Source organism: Microtus pennsylvanicus, chromosome 2 (genome assembly GCF_037038515.1).
Source record: "Microtus pennsylvanicus isolate mMicPen1 chromosome 2, mMicPen1.hap1, whole genome shotgun sequence".
Classification (NCBI taxonomy): domain Eukaryota; kingdom Metazoa; phylum Chordata; class Mammalia; order Rodentia; family Cricetidae; genus Microtus; species Microtus pennsylvanicus.
The window spans coordinates 109,645,830-109,662,863 of record NC_134580.1 but is presented as its reverse complement, the minus strand read 5'-3'; positions in this window follow the sequence as shown (position 1 = coordinate 109,662,863).

The window sequence follows — 17,034 nt, the reverse complement described above, 5'->3', positions numbered from 1 at the left end:
AGTTTCAAGATTCTGAAAATGGCAAGGGATGGAACTAAGGTGCAAATCCACACAACCAGGCTGCAGCTACAGAGTCCTACATGGCTCTTGCATAGAGAGCTAGCATTCTCAGTGCTTACTGCTTTTTGTATGTATGCAATAGTTGAGTTGTCAACTCTATAGGATTTTAAACCTCAAGCCCACCTCCAGTGACACATCTCCTCCAGCAACGCACACCTTCTAACCCTTTCCTAATAGTTCCACCAACTGGGAACCAAACATTTAAATATATGAACCTGTGGGGACCATTCTCACACCACATTTCACTCCATGGTTCCACAAAGTCTTGTAACCAAAACATAATGCACAGGCGGATCTCTGTGAGTTCGAGACCAGCCTGGTCTACAGAGCTAGTTCCAGGACAGGCTCCAAAGCCACAGAGAAACCCTGTCTCGAAAAACCAAAAAAAAAAAAAAAACATAATGCAAAATACATTCAGTCCACTTTCAGAAGTCCACATAGTCTACCACAGTCTCAACATTGTCTCAAAATCCAAAGTCTCTTTTGAGACTAACCCCATGTAAAAGCAAAAGCAAAAACAAAAAGCAAATCACACACAATGGCACAGAATATATATTACGAGCCGGGCGGTGGTGGCGTACGCCTTTAATCCCAGCACTCGGGAGGCAGAGGCAGGCGGATCTCTGTTGAGTTCGAGACCAGCCTGGTCTACAAGAGCTAGTTCCAGGACAGGAACCAAAAAGCTACGGAGAAACCCTGTCTCGAAAAATCAAAAAAAAAAAAAAAAAAGAATATATATTACCATTCCAAAAGGGAGGAACAGGGACACAATGAAGAAACTAGACCAAAACAAGAACAAAAACCAACAGGGCAAAGATCAAATCCTGTCTGATGGCAAAGAACTTGGATGACTCCTCCCTTCCAGCTTATCTGATTGTAACGCACACACTTCTCTCTCTTGGCCTGGCTCCACACCCTGTCTGCAACTGTCCTTGGCAGGCATCCCTCGACTCTGCCATCTCCAACATCTTGGGTCTCTAAGTCAATACTGGCTTTACCTTCACCACTTCATGCAATGGCCTCTACAGGCCTTCCCTGCCACATTACCTGGCCTCGGTAGATTTCCTTATCCATAACCCTTTTTTCTATACCCTTGTTGACTCTAAGACCAAGGTCAAAGTTACTCCAAGGCCACACTTCCTAATCCTTCCCAAGCAGTTTCACCAACTAGGGACCAAGTGTTCAAATATATGAGCCAATAGGGCCCATTCTCATTCAAACTATTATCTCCCTTAAATTACTTTTATCAGGGTATTTTAGCATAGCCACAGGACAAGTAACTAATGCAATATAGTATTTACTATATATGGGTATGTATATATGTGTACATAGATTCATAAATATCTAAATACTATATATATACTGAATACTTAAAATCTCTATACATATGACAAATTTTATATTATACATAAATATATTATATATGTGTGTATATGCATGTGTATATATGTGTGTATGTATATATATATATGTATGTATATTATATGGCATTTTTCTTCATCAATGATAAATGGGGGGCACTGTGGGTGGTACCATCCCTGGGTGGGTGGTCCTGAATGGTACAAGAAAGAAGACTAAAAAAGACATGATTGATAAGTCAGTAATCATCATTCTTCCATGACCTCTGCTTCAGTTCCTGCCTCCGGATTCCTGCCCTGACTTCCTTCATGAAGGACTACAAGCTGTAAGATGAAACAAACCCTTTCCTCCTGAAGTTGCGTGTGGTTATGGTGTTTATCACAGCAAGGGATGCCAAACTAAGGCAGATGTGTCTGATACTACAACCTTGATTCTTTTACCTGATGCGCTCCATTCTGTGAATGTATCCAAGTTCCTGCAGGATGGACATGGCAGCTTTTTGTCAGCATTCACTGTCATGAATGGCTACATTGATGAGGAGAAATGCTTTTCTCCTCTTATAGGTCAAGTTTCTGTAGGGTATATGTCTGAAAGTCGAATTGCTGGATAATAGAACATGCATTTCTTCCACTCTATATGACGCCATTGCTTTCCAAAACTCTTTTTTTTTTTTTTTTTTGGTTTTTCGAGACAGGGTTTCTCTTGTGGTTTTGGAGCCTGTCCTGGAACTAGCTCTTGTAGACCAGGCTGGTCTCGAACTCATAGAGATCCGCCTGTCTCTGCCTCCCGAGTGCTGGGATTAAAGGCGTGCGCCACCACCGCCCGGCGCTTTCCAAAACTCTTATCTTTTTCTTTAAGGTGCTGGGAATCCAACCCAGATCTTTGCACATGCTAGATGAGCTTCCTACCATCCAACTGTATCCTTACATCTGTTACAGAGTTTTATATCAACTTGCATCTGGGTATGGAATTTAAAGGCAGAGAGTGTGACTAACTAGGAAGGTGTGTAAAATTACAAGAAAGGTATGAAATTAATCTTCTAGTTGACATCCTTGTTATACTGAATGATGTCAGTGCCTCATACAAACCCTTCAAGCTGGTCCAGCCCTGGTCCAAGTGCTGTGTGTATTGGTTGCTAATGTTCCCAAACACTCCTTTATTAGTGGTTTGCCCTCAGTCCCCAGTGAGTCAGTCTCTGCTCCATCTGTGAGTCCAGACGTACAATAGGTCTTTGTTCACCTTTGTTATTTTTAATTGGGTCCAAAGGGTAGAAAGAAAACATGAAGGCAACGTAAAGAAGCCACAGTCCCCATCCTCTCTAACCTTGACCCAACTAAACTTATGTGCAAAGAGAGATTTGGAGGGAAGATGAGAAAGAAAGGAAGGAGGGATGGGCTCTGAGAAAGATTTCACCTCAGAGCTTTCCCCAGAGAAGGCTTGCTAGAGGGTGGGAGCAAGGTCAATGTCTCTCTGTAAGTGAAAAGAATATTGAAAGGCTTGCATCCTCCCCTGCTGGGAAAACTTTCTCTGCTTCCAGCATCCACCCACCCACTTGGTCCTTCTTAGCTTTGTCTAACTCTTGTCTAACTCCCATCTGTACTCATACATTTTATTTGCTAAATGCATCTCCATTGCAAAGAACACTATCCAATGTATGCTACCAACTCAGTATTTATTGACTAAATTAATCCGGGAATCTCATTTATTTATTTATTTTTTGGTTTTTTGAGACAGGGTTTCTCTGTGGCTTTGGAGCCTGTCCTGGAAACTAGCTCTGTAGACCAGGCTGGTCTCGAACTCACAGAGATCCACCTGCCTCTACCTCCTGAGTGCTGGGATTAAAGGCATGTGCGACCACCACCTGGCTCTGAGAATTTCATTTATACACACGATGTTTTTGTTTTGTTTCATTTGTTTTTTGAGACAGGGGTCTCTCTATGTAGCCCTGGCTGCCCTGGACTCACTCTATAGACCAGGCTGGCCTTGAACTCAGAGATCAACCTACCCTTGCCTCCTAAGTGCTGGGATTAAAGGTGTGCACCACCACTGTCCAGCTTTACACAGTATTTGTTTTTATAAGACACAAAAAGGGAACCAGTGAGATAGCTCAGTAGAGAAAGAGCTTGCTACACAAGCCTGATGACCTGAATCTGGCCTCCAGAAGCCATGGGGGGAAGAGAGAATCAACTTTAATCAACTTTAAAAGTTGTCCTCCGACATCCACACTCACACCCAATACATTCTCTCTCTCTCTCTCTCTCTCTCTCTCTCTCTCTCTCTCTCTCTCTCTCTCTCTCTCTCTTCACCCCTTTTTCCCATTCCCTTTCCCCCAATAAAAATAAAAATAAACCTCCATGTGAGCCCTGTCGCATGATGTGACATCTCTTCCCAGCGATTTCTTGTTTTTTTTTTTTTCCCAGCGATTTCTTAATGACAACACCCAGCCTATCATAAACCATGTACTCAGTGTCAAGTGTGAAGCCAGGGTCACATCGCCCAGGACAAACCTCCTTCCTCTTACCTTCTCTCTTTACTCAGAGAGCCTGGTCAGTCCTCTCTTTCTGCAATGATCACACACTAGACAGGCACTGCCCACTCTCTAGTCAGGGTCAAATTCCTCTTTCTCTCTTGACTTCATGTACACATTCTTGGCAGCCTTTGAGACTTCTCTCTACATGGGCTGGGAATGTAGCTCAGTCAACAGGAGTGTTTGCTTTGCACTCACAAGTTCAATTTCTAATGTCACACACACTGGGGGCCACGAAAGAGCCCTGAGATCTTAGTACTGGGGAGATGAAGACAGAAGGATCAGAAGTTCAGGTCCTGGAAATTCTAATACTGGGGAGATGAAAACAGGAGGATCAGAAGTTCGGGTCCTGCTTCAAGGCCAGCCTGGGATATATGAAACAAAAGTCTTGTGGATGACACCTGTGCCTCCATCTCTCCATCTGGGGCCACTTCTTCAGCAGTGCTATCTGAACCTTACATTCTTCCCAAGCTCCACCCTCAAAGGGTTTGAGATGAGAAGCCTCCTGGAGGCTCATATATTTGAATACTTAGCCAACATCGCCCTCCCCCATCCTCCTCCCCCGACTGGTGGAACTGTTTGAGAAAGATTAGGAGGTATGGCTTTTTTTGGAGGAGGGGTGTCACTGGGGGTGGGCTTTCAGGTTTCAGAAAACCCATACCTTGCCCCAGTTAGCTCTCTCTCCTCTCTGCCTTGTGCCTCTGGATCAGATGTAAGCTCTCAGCTACTTCAGTGCCATGCCCGCATGCTGCCACACTCCCTGCCATGATGGTCATGGTCTCACCCTCTGGGCTGTGAACAAGCTCCCATGAAACACTTCTTCTATAAGCTGCCTTGTCATGGAGTCTCTATACAGCAATAGGAAGTAGTTACAGCATCTCACGTCTACTGCCTCTTCCTTCTAGATCTGCGATCTCCCCATCAGCATGCCGACACACTGAATAGCCAATGAACTGTGCATATTTCTTCTTTAAGTATTTCTCCATTCTGTATCCTAGCCCCTTATGCTACCATCCTCCTTCCTCGTCACTGGGACCCAGAACTCCTTTCTTTGTCAAGGACACTGAGGCAAAAAGAACAATGTTTCCTTAAGATGTCCTCATCCAAATCTCTAGAACCTGTAGAAATGCTACCTTCCATGGCATTCTTATGGAACTCAGTAGCATGGTGAGATTAAGAATCTTGAGGAGAAATTCATCTTGTACTGTAGAGGTTTATACCCATGTATTAGTGGGTTTCCCATTAGTTTGATGAAATATCCAAGATAATTTATATTGAGAATGTTTATCTTCATTTGCTAGTTTAGTGGCTTCAGTCACTGGTTACTTGGCCTTGTTTAGGGGCAGGGCTGTGATGAAACAGTATATCCTGGCAGGGCATGTGAGGGAAGAAGGCTACTTACAGCACCCAGGAAAGAGAGAGAGACAGGAAGCATCCAGGATTCTAATGTCCCCTTTAAGGAGACCTAACTTCCTCTCACTATATCACTTCCTTTTTTTTTTAAAAGAGTCTCACTCTACAGTCCTGTCTGGGCTGGAAATTGATTTGTAGATCAGGCTGGCTTCGAACTTACAGAGATCTGCCTGACTCTACCTAGGATTAACAGTGTGGACTATTAGACCTACCTCTTAAAGGTTCTACAGACTGGCAAACAAGCCTTTAACTGTGAGCATTTGGGAAAAACTCTTTCCACACCATAGTGTGTCCTCACATACTCACCAAAGAGGGAGGTGAAAGAACCATAGAAAGATATGTGATAACAAATGTGTTGTGTTTGTGTATTTAAGAGACAGGAGGAAGGGAGGAAGGGAGGACAGACCTGTAGTGTGCATGAAAACATAACAAAGGAAGGAAAGAAGAGATGATACAATTACATTTTCTTTTTCTTTTCTTTTTTTTCTTTTTTTTTTAAATATTTATTTATTTATCTATCTATTTATTTATTATGTATACAATATTCTGTCTGTATCCCTGCAGGCCAGAAGAGGGCACCAGACCCCATTACAGATGGTTGTGAGCCACCATGTGGTTGCTGGGAATCGAACTCAGGACCTTTGGAAGAGCAGGCAATGCTCTTAACCACTGAGCCATCTCTCCAGCCCCCTCTTTTCTTTTTTTTCTGAGATAGGGCTTCTCTGTGTAGCCCTGGCTGTCTTGGAATTAGCTCTGTAGACCAGGCTGGCCTCGAACTCATAGAGATCCACCAGCCTCTGCCTCCCAAGTGCTAGGATTAAAGGCACATGCCACTACCACCTGGCTAATTTAAAATTTTTAAATGAAGAAAATATTCAAATAAATAAGGGCTAAATTTCTCAAATTTGGCACACATAACAAAAACCTCCTACGCCTGCAAATTCAAGAAGCTGAACAATATCCAATATTACTAAATCCAAAATAATGGACATGGAGACATCACAGACAAGTACCTGAGAATAAAATGTAAACGTTTATAAAGCAGACAGACAGAAATGATGTACCACCTATAAGGGAGAAACCACCGGGATCAAAACAGATTCTCCCACAGATACTACAGCCACCAGAGCCGAGTAGCATATTTTTAATTGATAAGTGAACTTTTTACATAGGGTTGTATATTCATTTAAAATAGGCTACAGGAGTGAAGGGGAAAGCAGAACGTTCAGATGAGGCCAACTGTTCCCAGAAAACACACTCTGAAAGAATATCCAGGCCACCTACACCAAAAACAATAAGCTCTGTCTCCCGCTTGTGGATCTGATGTAAGCTCTCAGCTACTGCTCCAGAGCCATGCCTGCCTGTCTGCTGTCACGTTCCTCACCAAGACCTTCATGGACTCACCCTCTGAAACCGTAAGTCCCCAATAAGCACACTCATCTCTAAGTTGCCTTGGTCATGGTGTTTTGCTACAGCTCTAAAAGGTACTTCCAGAGGATATAAAATGAGAAGTCAGAGAGATGAGATCACTCAGACCTGCTTGTGGGAAAGGTACAGTGCTCTAGAAAATAACTGGGCAATTTCTTAGGAAGCTAAATATGCAGATTTCCATGTCAATCAGTAATTGCACCCTGGGCATTTACTCAAGAAAAATTATAAACACATAAAAACCTATATACAAATATTTCTCTTATTTTTTTTCTTTTTTTTTTTTTTGAGACAGGGTTTCTCTGTGGTTTTGGAGCCTGTCCTGGAACTAGCTCTTGTAGACCAGGCTGGTCTCGAACTCACAGAGATCCGCCTGCCTCCGCCTCCCAAGTGCTGGAAATATTTCTCTTATAGTAAACGTACTATAACGTTCAAATTGGAAACAAGCCAGATATCCTTGAACAGGTAAATGAATGATTAAGAAAAAAAATGTGTCATCCATACAACGGAACACAACTCAGCAATAAAAAGAAACAAACTATTGACTCATGCCACAATATTGATAAATCTCCAGGAAAGTTTCCTGAGTATATAAAGCTAGTCACAGTCACACAGTAGGTGGTTTTAGTCATAGGATCCCTTTGAAATGATACAATTATACACATACACATCAAGAACCTATAAAATAACTGACAAGACATTGAAACATGGAGGTGGGAAGAAAGGAAACAAGAATTATGGTAAAAGAACAGCACACGCACCCCCTATTCTGCAACTCGACTGTCATGTAATTACGTAGACCTACGCTGTTGCTAAGCTACAGAGAACTAAATGTACACACAGAAGATGGTGAAATAAGATTTGTGCATTGTAGTAGCGATATCATGCTATATGCTACCACAACTGGGAGAAATTGGGTGAGGAATATGCAGAATTGCTGGTTTATTTCTGATAACTTCATGTGAATCTATCTCAAAATTAAAATATTCATTCGGGCTGGAGAGATGGCTCAGAGGTTAAGAGCATTGCCTGTTCTTCCAAAGGTCCTGAGTTCAATTCCCAGCAACCACATGGTGGCTCACAACCATCTGGAATGAGGTCTGGTGCCCTCTTCTGGCTTGCAGACATACACACAGACAGAATATTGTATACATAATAAACAAATAAATATTTAAAAAAAATAAAATAAAATAAAATATTCATTCAAAGCAACTTCATGTGAATGAAACCTAAGAGAATGCAGGTGTAGACAGATGATCTGAGGGGTTACATCTCAGAGCAGTCACCCATGCCCTTCAGTGACTGCCTGGGAATAAATCTCCATTCACCCAGATAAGACACCAACAGAAGACCAAAGAAATTACTACACCCACGTCTACCTTGGTGAGCCAACCAGTTATCTGGGCACATGTACAGGACTGAGGATGAGGAGTTACTTAGAGAAATGTGGGTAATCCCTAAATAGCTTCACCACTGAAAAGTCCCACCCAGCATGAATGGCAGGCTCTCAAAGGCTGAATAGATATAATCTTCCCTCCACTGCAGTTAACCTTTCACCCAATAAACCCTAGCACCCCTGTATATCTATGAGAGAACAAAATAAATGGAGAGGCTATAATCTCAGCCACTTTTACTAAGGCATGTCAGTATGCCTGGTCTTCTACAGGTCTCATACAGGTTATCAAAACTGCTCTGTCTTCAAGATGATAATGTACATGCCGTACCTGAAAGATGTAATTTTACCTTTCCTCTGCTTCTTCCCCCTCCCCTCAGTTTTCTGCAATTTTATTGAGATTGGGAGGGGGTAATAAACATGTATGATTGTTTTTCTCTCATTTAGGGTTGATCATTGGGCCTCTATCTCACAGAAATAGTCAATTGTTCTTAGCATTTTAACCAGTTATATCTCTGCAGTAAACACCAACTACAGCAAAAAAGAAATTTCCAAGACCAGCAAAAGCAATAATATATGGTAGATGTAAGCAAAAGTTTAGAAGCCAATTAGACAGAAACACCATATCATAACTCATAGAACTGAACACTACAGAGAATAAATTTTAAAGATAAACAGGTAGTCTTAAAGACACACAAATTCACTGGACCCATCTGAGCATTTTCAGAGACGGTCCTAAAGGGAAGTGATCCTGAAAGCAAGTCCTACATCAACTTTAAGACAAAGAAGTCGGGGGCTGGAGAGATGGCTCAGTGGTTAAGAGCATTGCCTGCTCTTCCAAAGGCTCTGAGTTCAATTCCCAGCAACCACATGGTGGCTCACAACCATCTGTAATGAGGTCTGGTGCTCTCTTCTGGCCTTCAGGCATACATGCAAACAGAATATTGTATACATAATAAATAAATAAATAAATAAATAAATAAATATTTTTTTAAAAAAAAGACAAAGAAGTCGGGACCACGAGGGGTGCACCCACCCACTGAGACAGCGGAGCTGATGTATTGGGAGCTCACCAAGGCCAGCTGGACTGTGACTGAAAAAGCATGGGATAAAAACTGGACTCTCTGAACATAGCGAACAATGAGAGTTGATGAGACGCCAAGGACAATGGCAAGGGGTTTTGATCCTACGTAATGTGCTGGCTTTGTGGGAGCCTACCCAGTTTGGATGTTCACCTTCCTAGATATGGACGGAGGGGGGAGGACCTAGGACTTAGCACAGGGCAGGGAACCCTGACAGCTCTTTGGACTCGAAAGGGAGGGGGAAAGGAGTGGGGGAGGGGGAGAAGGGTGGGAGGAGGGGGAGAAGGGTGGGAGGAGGGGGAGGGAAATGGGAGGCTGGGAGGAGGTGGAAACTTTTTTTTTCCTCATTTTCTCAATAAAAAAAAAGACAACAACAACAACAAAAAAGACAGAGTCAAAACTGGAAGCCAACAATAACTAGGCCCACTTTCTTTTAGACAAAGTTTGAGGGTCTGTGCCTTTAAGAATGTCTTGGTGATTAGAGTCTTTAACAAGTGTCTGAAGTCTTCCTGGTTTGGCCCTCTGTTAGCCTCATGGGAATTCCCTGTACCTCTTCTCTGTGCTGGATCCCCCAATTCCTATACCCTGGGCCTTTTTCTGGTTTTCTTTTTTGGTTTGGCAAGTACAACTTTCACCTACTTCTAGAAAAGGAAACATGAGTTGGTACATATTTGTATCTTCATACTATTCAATACTTGACTTAGTTTAGCAGGGTATAGAATTCCAGATTAAAACAATTTCCCTTCACAATTCCGAGGATATAACTCCAATATTTTAACTTCCAGTATTGCTAAAAAATAGTTCTGATGCACAATAGCTAGTTAGAAAATGGAAAGGACATGGAAACGGAAAGCATCCCCCCCCCCCAATTCTCCTGGTTCTAACATTTTCTTTTCCTTTTTCTCACTAGCTAATATCGAGGAGTTTTTCTTTTTTAACATTGTTTTCCAGTCCTTTGCAGTATAATTCTTTTTCAAATGATTTTTCTAGAAAAATGTGTGTATGTATGCATTTGTGTGTGTGTGTGTGTGTGTGTGTGAGAGAGAGAGAGAGAGAGAGAGAGAGAGAGAGAGAAAGCTAAAAGGGGGGGGGAGATTATACAGAGGCCAAAAAAGGATGTCAGACCCCTTGGAACAGATCCCTTGGGATCTTGTGAGCTACCTGATATAGGTGCTTAGATCCAGACTTTAGCACTCATGATAGAGTAGCTAACAGTCTTAACTATGGAGTCACCACAGTTACCACTACAGACCAGGAGGGCTTCTTGTTACTGTTTGGTTTTATGTGTGATTGACAAGACAACCTGTAGAAAGCTGCACTCCCTTCTGTGAGAAACACCACAAATGAGATTGTTAGAAAATGCTAAAGAATGATGCTTTAAGTGCCACCATTTGGGACTTGGACGTAAGTAAGACACCTTCCTGGTGATGTTCTACTTCTGCCAGTCCTCTCTCAGACTGCAGGCCACTCAGTGTACCTGACAATGCTCCTCTTCAAGAGCAGAAATCTGTGGATAACAGGAGTGCACGACTTTCCCTAACAATTTTCAAATTAGTTGCAAATGAAGAAGCTTCAAAGTGCCAAACGCAGCGTCCCCTGAGCACATCTGCATTTCTCACACGGACTCCCTTCAGATGTGTCATCCTTTTGCTCAGTCAGTAGCGTCATTCACTTTGCTTTGCTTTGACTTGTTCTGAAAATCTCTTCTGTGTAAGGTGCCAAAGATCAAGGTACAACTGAGTCAAGGTCCCCCAAGACCCTGAATGGGACTCCTCAGGCCACATTGAGAAACACCAGTCGAGTCTTCTGCTTCTGGCAACAGTTTGGAGAAGAGAAGTCTAGAGCTGTTCTGATTCTTGAGATTCAGCATATGACTTAATTTTCTCCATTAAAGGTTGTGGAACCTTTTTGTGCCAAGTTCTGAAATTTCACAATTTCCATGTCTTAGTTGGGCCTGTTTTACCTACTGAACACAGAGAAGCCTCAACACCTGGTGATTTATATTTTCTACTTTGACAAATTTTTCTTGAATTATCTCACTCTTTATTACCTTCCCTCCCATTCTGGAAGTCCTACTATTTTTGACTATTCCTCCTACATGTGGTTTGCATTTGTTTTCTATGAACTGCCTCAGACTTTGCCTACACATCTTCTATTGACTTTATCATTTCTGGTACTATGAACACGAATGTATGTTTATTTTTAAGCTGCATTTTATTTCCTGCCTTATGATAGCATCTTATTCTTGTTTTGTGGTTACAGTATCTCATTCTTGAGAGTAAGTCTCGATGTTTCCTAAATTGTTTTTTTTTCCTATTACTTTATTTTAATATGTGTTTTTGCTACTTGTCCTCTATCTTCTGTATCTATGGTAATCTAATAATCTATACTAGATACTATTGGTGTCCTACCCATGCCCAGCTGCTGTGTGTCTGGATGCCAATGAGCTGTTTTTCCTTTCTCTACAGAGTTGCCTTTGACCAGGAACTGCCTTCCCTAATTTGTGACCTCTTTCTTGGCAGTCAGTTGCCAAAGATCTATTAATAGCTGTATATAAGAAATCAGTCCTTTTGCTCCAAGATGAGATCAACTTTGATATAATTTCTATTTCAGAATTCCCTATGGATCAGGCTGAGTCCAGATTTTAGCCAAGGCTACCTCCATGGTCTCCTTTCTTTATGACTTCTAAGAGCAAGAAAGTGAGCTGCTCCCAAGTCCCTGCCCTCTGTAAATCAGTTGCACGGGATGCCCATCTCCAGGTAACCTAAGGCACAGTTATGGTTCAACTTCATTTTTGCCTTGGTTGGATTTCGAATTAGGAGGCTGTCGGGGACCAGCCAAAACAAAAATACCTCTTGCCAGGGTAAAGACATGAGGATGTAGAAATGTAGTAAATATAGTAATATGAAGATATGAATGAAAGGAATAAAACAGAGAAATATATAGGGTAATAACGAGAGGGAATTCCAGTGAGTACTGAAAATTTGCCCAGGTTTAATTTCCAACTGCTCAAAATACCCCTGACCCCAAAAAGTAGGAGTAAGACAAAAGACTGCATTCGCATGATTCAAGGAAATGAACAGATCAGTTGAGGGCTACATTCATAGTTAAACATTCTGTTGCTAGAACAAAACAAGTCACACACCCTAGACCAAAACATTCTGTAGGCAAATCACACCGTGGGTGGAATCCCAAGTGAACTCCATAAAGGAAACAGGAACTTACTTGGATCCTTAGACTCTTGTTTGAGGTAGGAACAGATCTACTTCTCTAGAGTACAAGGTCTGACAATTAGCCACACCTGTTGACAATAACCTTGAGCACGTAGAACTCTCTGCTCAACCCTGGTGGGACCTTTGAGGTGGAAGCACAATAACCTTGAAGGAAATAGAGGACTGTTCCAACTCCCTGGCCTTTGGTCAACATGGAAACAAGCTCACGTTTTTGGGCCTCCACAGGAGGTTTACTACCATGCTTGTGAGGGTGCTTCCAGAGAAATTCAACTAAAAGAGGAAGATTCACCCTGAATGTGGCCAGCATCTTTCCAGCTGGGACTTGGGCTGAATAAAAAGTGGAAAGGGGAAAGGAAGCGAAGCACTGTCAATCATTTCTCTCTGTTCCATGACTGTGGACACAATGTATTTAGTTCATTGTCTTACACTTCCACCGCCATGCCTTCCCTGCCATGACAGACTGTGTCCTCTTCAACTGTGAGCCAAGATAAATTGTTCATCTGTTATATTATTCTCATATTTTCACAGAAGTAATAAAAGCAAGTAATAAAGGTAATTGATTCCTAGAAGTGAGGCCTTTGCTGGGATTACCTGGTATGCGATTTGTAGACCTCTGCAACTAATTTGCAAAAGGAATTTGATTTGGACATGGGGTGGTGGCGGCAGAGGGGCAGGCCATCCTAGTCTACAGAATGAGTTTCAGGACAGCCAGGGCTATAAAGAGAAACCCTGTTTTGAAAAAAAGAGAGAGAATATGGACATAGAAATTATGCTTGTCTAGTAAAGAGATACTAATGGGTTTTCTTCTAAGATTCATGCCCTCACTAGCCCTGAGCAGTTAGCTAGGTTTCTAGTACTAGTCTCTTTGCTACTGTCCAGTGTTTGTGGATGGAAATGTCTGGTGTCTCTTACACCTGGTTAAGGTATTGGCAGAACAAAAGACAAAGTTAAGTTTAGGGGAAAAAAAATTTAGGACCAGAGAATTGAGAGGGGTGTTATCTGGCCTGTTTCAGGTGGATCCTTCAATTAGGCTCCCTGGAACTCACAAGAATTTTGGGGGTTTGTGAAAACATAAGTTTTAACATATTTACGTCAGAATGACTGTGACAAATGTTTTTGCACAATGGCAAGTATTTTTAAGACTATGAAAGACAGCATGAGAGAGAAATTTGATAGTGTGTGCCTGTCCTCACACCTTTATAACTTGCAGGTACACACCCTTTCACTTGTATTTATATTTTACTGAAATTTGTTTGGTGAGATTGTCCACCAATCATCAGGGAACTTAAAAGTTTGATCTCTGGAAGCCAAGCAGGCTATCCAGCTCTGTTCCTCTACCTCTTGGCTATGATGCTTAGACCAACACCCTTAGACCACAACTATCACCACGATTTCTTCCTCCCCTGAATTTTCCATCCAGTTGTCAGGGCCTTTTCTTCCTTCAAAAGAGGAAATGGAGTGGGATGCTGCTACTGTATTGCTCACAGCTTACTCTAGGAAAAGGAACCTCGGTAGTTTTCTTCCTCCATTTCAGTCTGTCCAATCTACCAACATAGCTCCCAGTCACCACCAGCTCATTCCAAAGCAAGGGGAAGGGAAAAGGGAGAAGAAAGCAGACAGCTGCCGACCTGCTTTCCAGCTGGTGCAGCACCCTTCTGGGAGGGTTTCCATCAGAGCTGGCTATTTGCTCTTTCGTCTTACATAATTGAAAGGTAGCCTTCTATGTTTTCAAAAGTTGGCTCATGCTATCTATGGCTGAGAGAAGAATCTGTAAGGGAACATCATCCTCTGCAGGAAGACACAATTTTCATCTAGGTCTTTGACTCTAATATAAGGTATTCCTTACTTGCCCGCTTGTCATCGCAAGGATCTCACAAGAAGAGAAATCCAGGGAGTATATGCCTTCCAAACAGTACTGGAATCTTGTCCCCTCCACACTATCCCAGGCTAAGGTCATAAAATTAGTCCATATATCTATTTTTTAATCTATTTTTTTTGTCCCTCCTTGATTCCACAAAACTACTGTCATGGGCTCGGGAGTGGGGTGGGAACATGAATTCAAGAGGACAAAGAAAACAGAAGGGACAGTTGCAAAATATGTTAGAAGCTGGAAAGCAGGAACAGATATAATTGACTTAGAAAGTCCAAGAGAGCTAAGAGCCAAGGAAAAAGTAAGAACAGCCTCATTTTCATGGAAAAGAGCATGAGTTAGGGAGGGGAGATACAAATTGAGTCTTAGACACCTTTGGAACTGAGCAAGCCAAAATCAGTAGAACTGAGTGAAAGGTGATTGAGAAACAGTTAAGTCTTACTTATGGAAGTGATTTGAAGAGGTGGGTTTCCCCCCTTAGTCTCTGGCATAAGAACACTTGGCCCCAGTTGGTGGCACTATTTGGGAAGCTTAGGAGACTGGCCTTGTTGAAGGAAGTGTGTCACTGGGGTGGGTTTTCTGAGTTTAAAGAGTTCTGTCTTCTTCACACTTACAGTCAGGGATGAGAGCTTTCAGCCCCCTGCTCCAGCTACAAGGCTTGCTGCTACAATTTCTGGCTATGATAGACTTTTATCCTCTGAAATCATAAAGCAAAATACAATCTTCTTTAAGATCACTGGGTTTTGCTGTTTTTGTTTTTGTGTTTCAAGACAGGATTTTTTTTTGTCTAGGCCTGGCTGCCCTAGAACTTGATCTGTAGGCCAGGCTGGCCTTGAACTCACAGAGATCCCCCTGTCTCTGCCTCCCAAGTGCCCAGCTGATCACAGTACAACATGGGTTAGGGATGCCAGAAATATTACAAATTTGTTTTGTGTTTTCTTTTGAATGAATTTTCGGCTGTTGCATATTAAGAAACCTTTTACTATTGCCAATTTTTACGTGACCTCCACATTCATTGTGGGTCCCTACCCACATTTTGGGAAGTTGCACCTTATCTATCTCCCCCCATCACCAACCTCCCCCACCACAGTGGGAAGTTCATCGTAGCTGACAAATCTTTGTTGATATGTCATTATCATCTAAAACCCATGGCTTACGTTAGGGTTCACTCTTGTTGCCATACGTTCTACAGGTTTGCACAGATGTGTGACTTGTAGTCACCAACACAGCATCATTCAGGGTATTTCCAGTGCTCTAAAAATTCTGGGTGGATTTTAAGAGGAAATAAGTTTTCTTCTGTGTTGCTAGGTAAGTGTTTTTCTAGGAGACGGACCAGCAGCCCCAGTTGCAGAGAGCGAAGCAGTACAGTTGCTGATCTAGAAACAGCTGTAAAATAAGGCTCAAGTGCCAGACAGGGCAGGAAAAAATGAAAAGCCAGACACAACAGATCTGCACATCAAGAGAATATATTTTTGAAGAGAGGTGAGGGAGGGAGAGAAAGAGAGACAGGGAGAATAAATAGATCTGCATGAGAAGTGAGCAGCAGCCTAGAGCAAAGGTGAGGAGGTCTGGTCTATACCAAAGTGAGAGCTATCATCAGCAGACCTGTGTCCCTAACGCTGTCCTGGGAATTGCTGGGATTAATAGCCAGGAGAGAGGGAACAGTCCAGACCCCGACATTGAGGGCTGAGGGAGGAAGTGGTCACAGCAGGTGGGTTCACAATGAGCTTTGTTAGTCTCAAGACCGCGAAGGGCTGTTCTCAGCCTTAAGGGAAGAGAGCATCATCTCAGAGACAACGTGGCTGGACCTTGAAGAGAGAGGGGGACTCCGTCCCAACACTTGGAGAGGAGCCTCGTCAGTAGAGATAGCTTAAATGGATAAATAGAAAACAGAGCTGCCACGTACAGCAGGACAGGCATCCTGAAAGGAGAGTTTCGATAACCCCAAACAGGGGAGATTATTTATACAGTATTCTGACTCATTCTTTGACGATTTCATACATGTATATAATGTATATTGATCGTATCTACCCCTCTCTCCCCACTCCCCTTAAACTCTCTAATACATCTCCTTCCCACCTTCGTGCCCCTTCTCTCTCAACTCACTGAGTCTAATTAGTACTGCCAACATGGGCACGGGTATGGTACCATCCACTGCAGTATGGCCAACACACTAGCAGACACATCCTGGGAGAAAATTTACGTCCCTTTCCCCAAGCAGCCATCAATTGTCCATAGCTTCTCAGTGAGGGGTGGGGTCTCGTGAGCTCCCCCTCCATCTGGAATGTTCACTGGCTAACTCCCGTGCATGGAGCACAGCTGTGGTGATCCACAAGCGCTGTGGCCATGCCATGCTCAGAAGCAAGCTTTTCACAGCATCCCTTCACACTCCTACACAGGCCTCTGCATCCTTTCTGGCCCCTTACATGATAGTCCCTGGACCTTGGTAATAATAGATGTCTATTTAGGGCTCAGCATCCAAGAGTCACTTATTCTTTACTCTTTGACCACTTATGAATCTCTACATTAACTGCAAACAGAAGGTTCTCTGTCCAGTCTTGGGAATAGCACTCATCTATGGGTACAAAGAGAAATATTTAGAAGGCAGCATGACAGCATGAACATTTAACAGAACAGGACTCAGATCCCCCTTGGGTCATCTCCCAAGC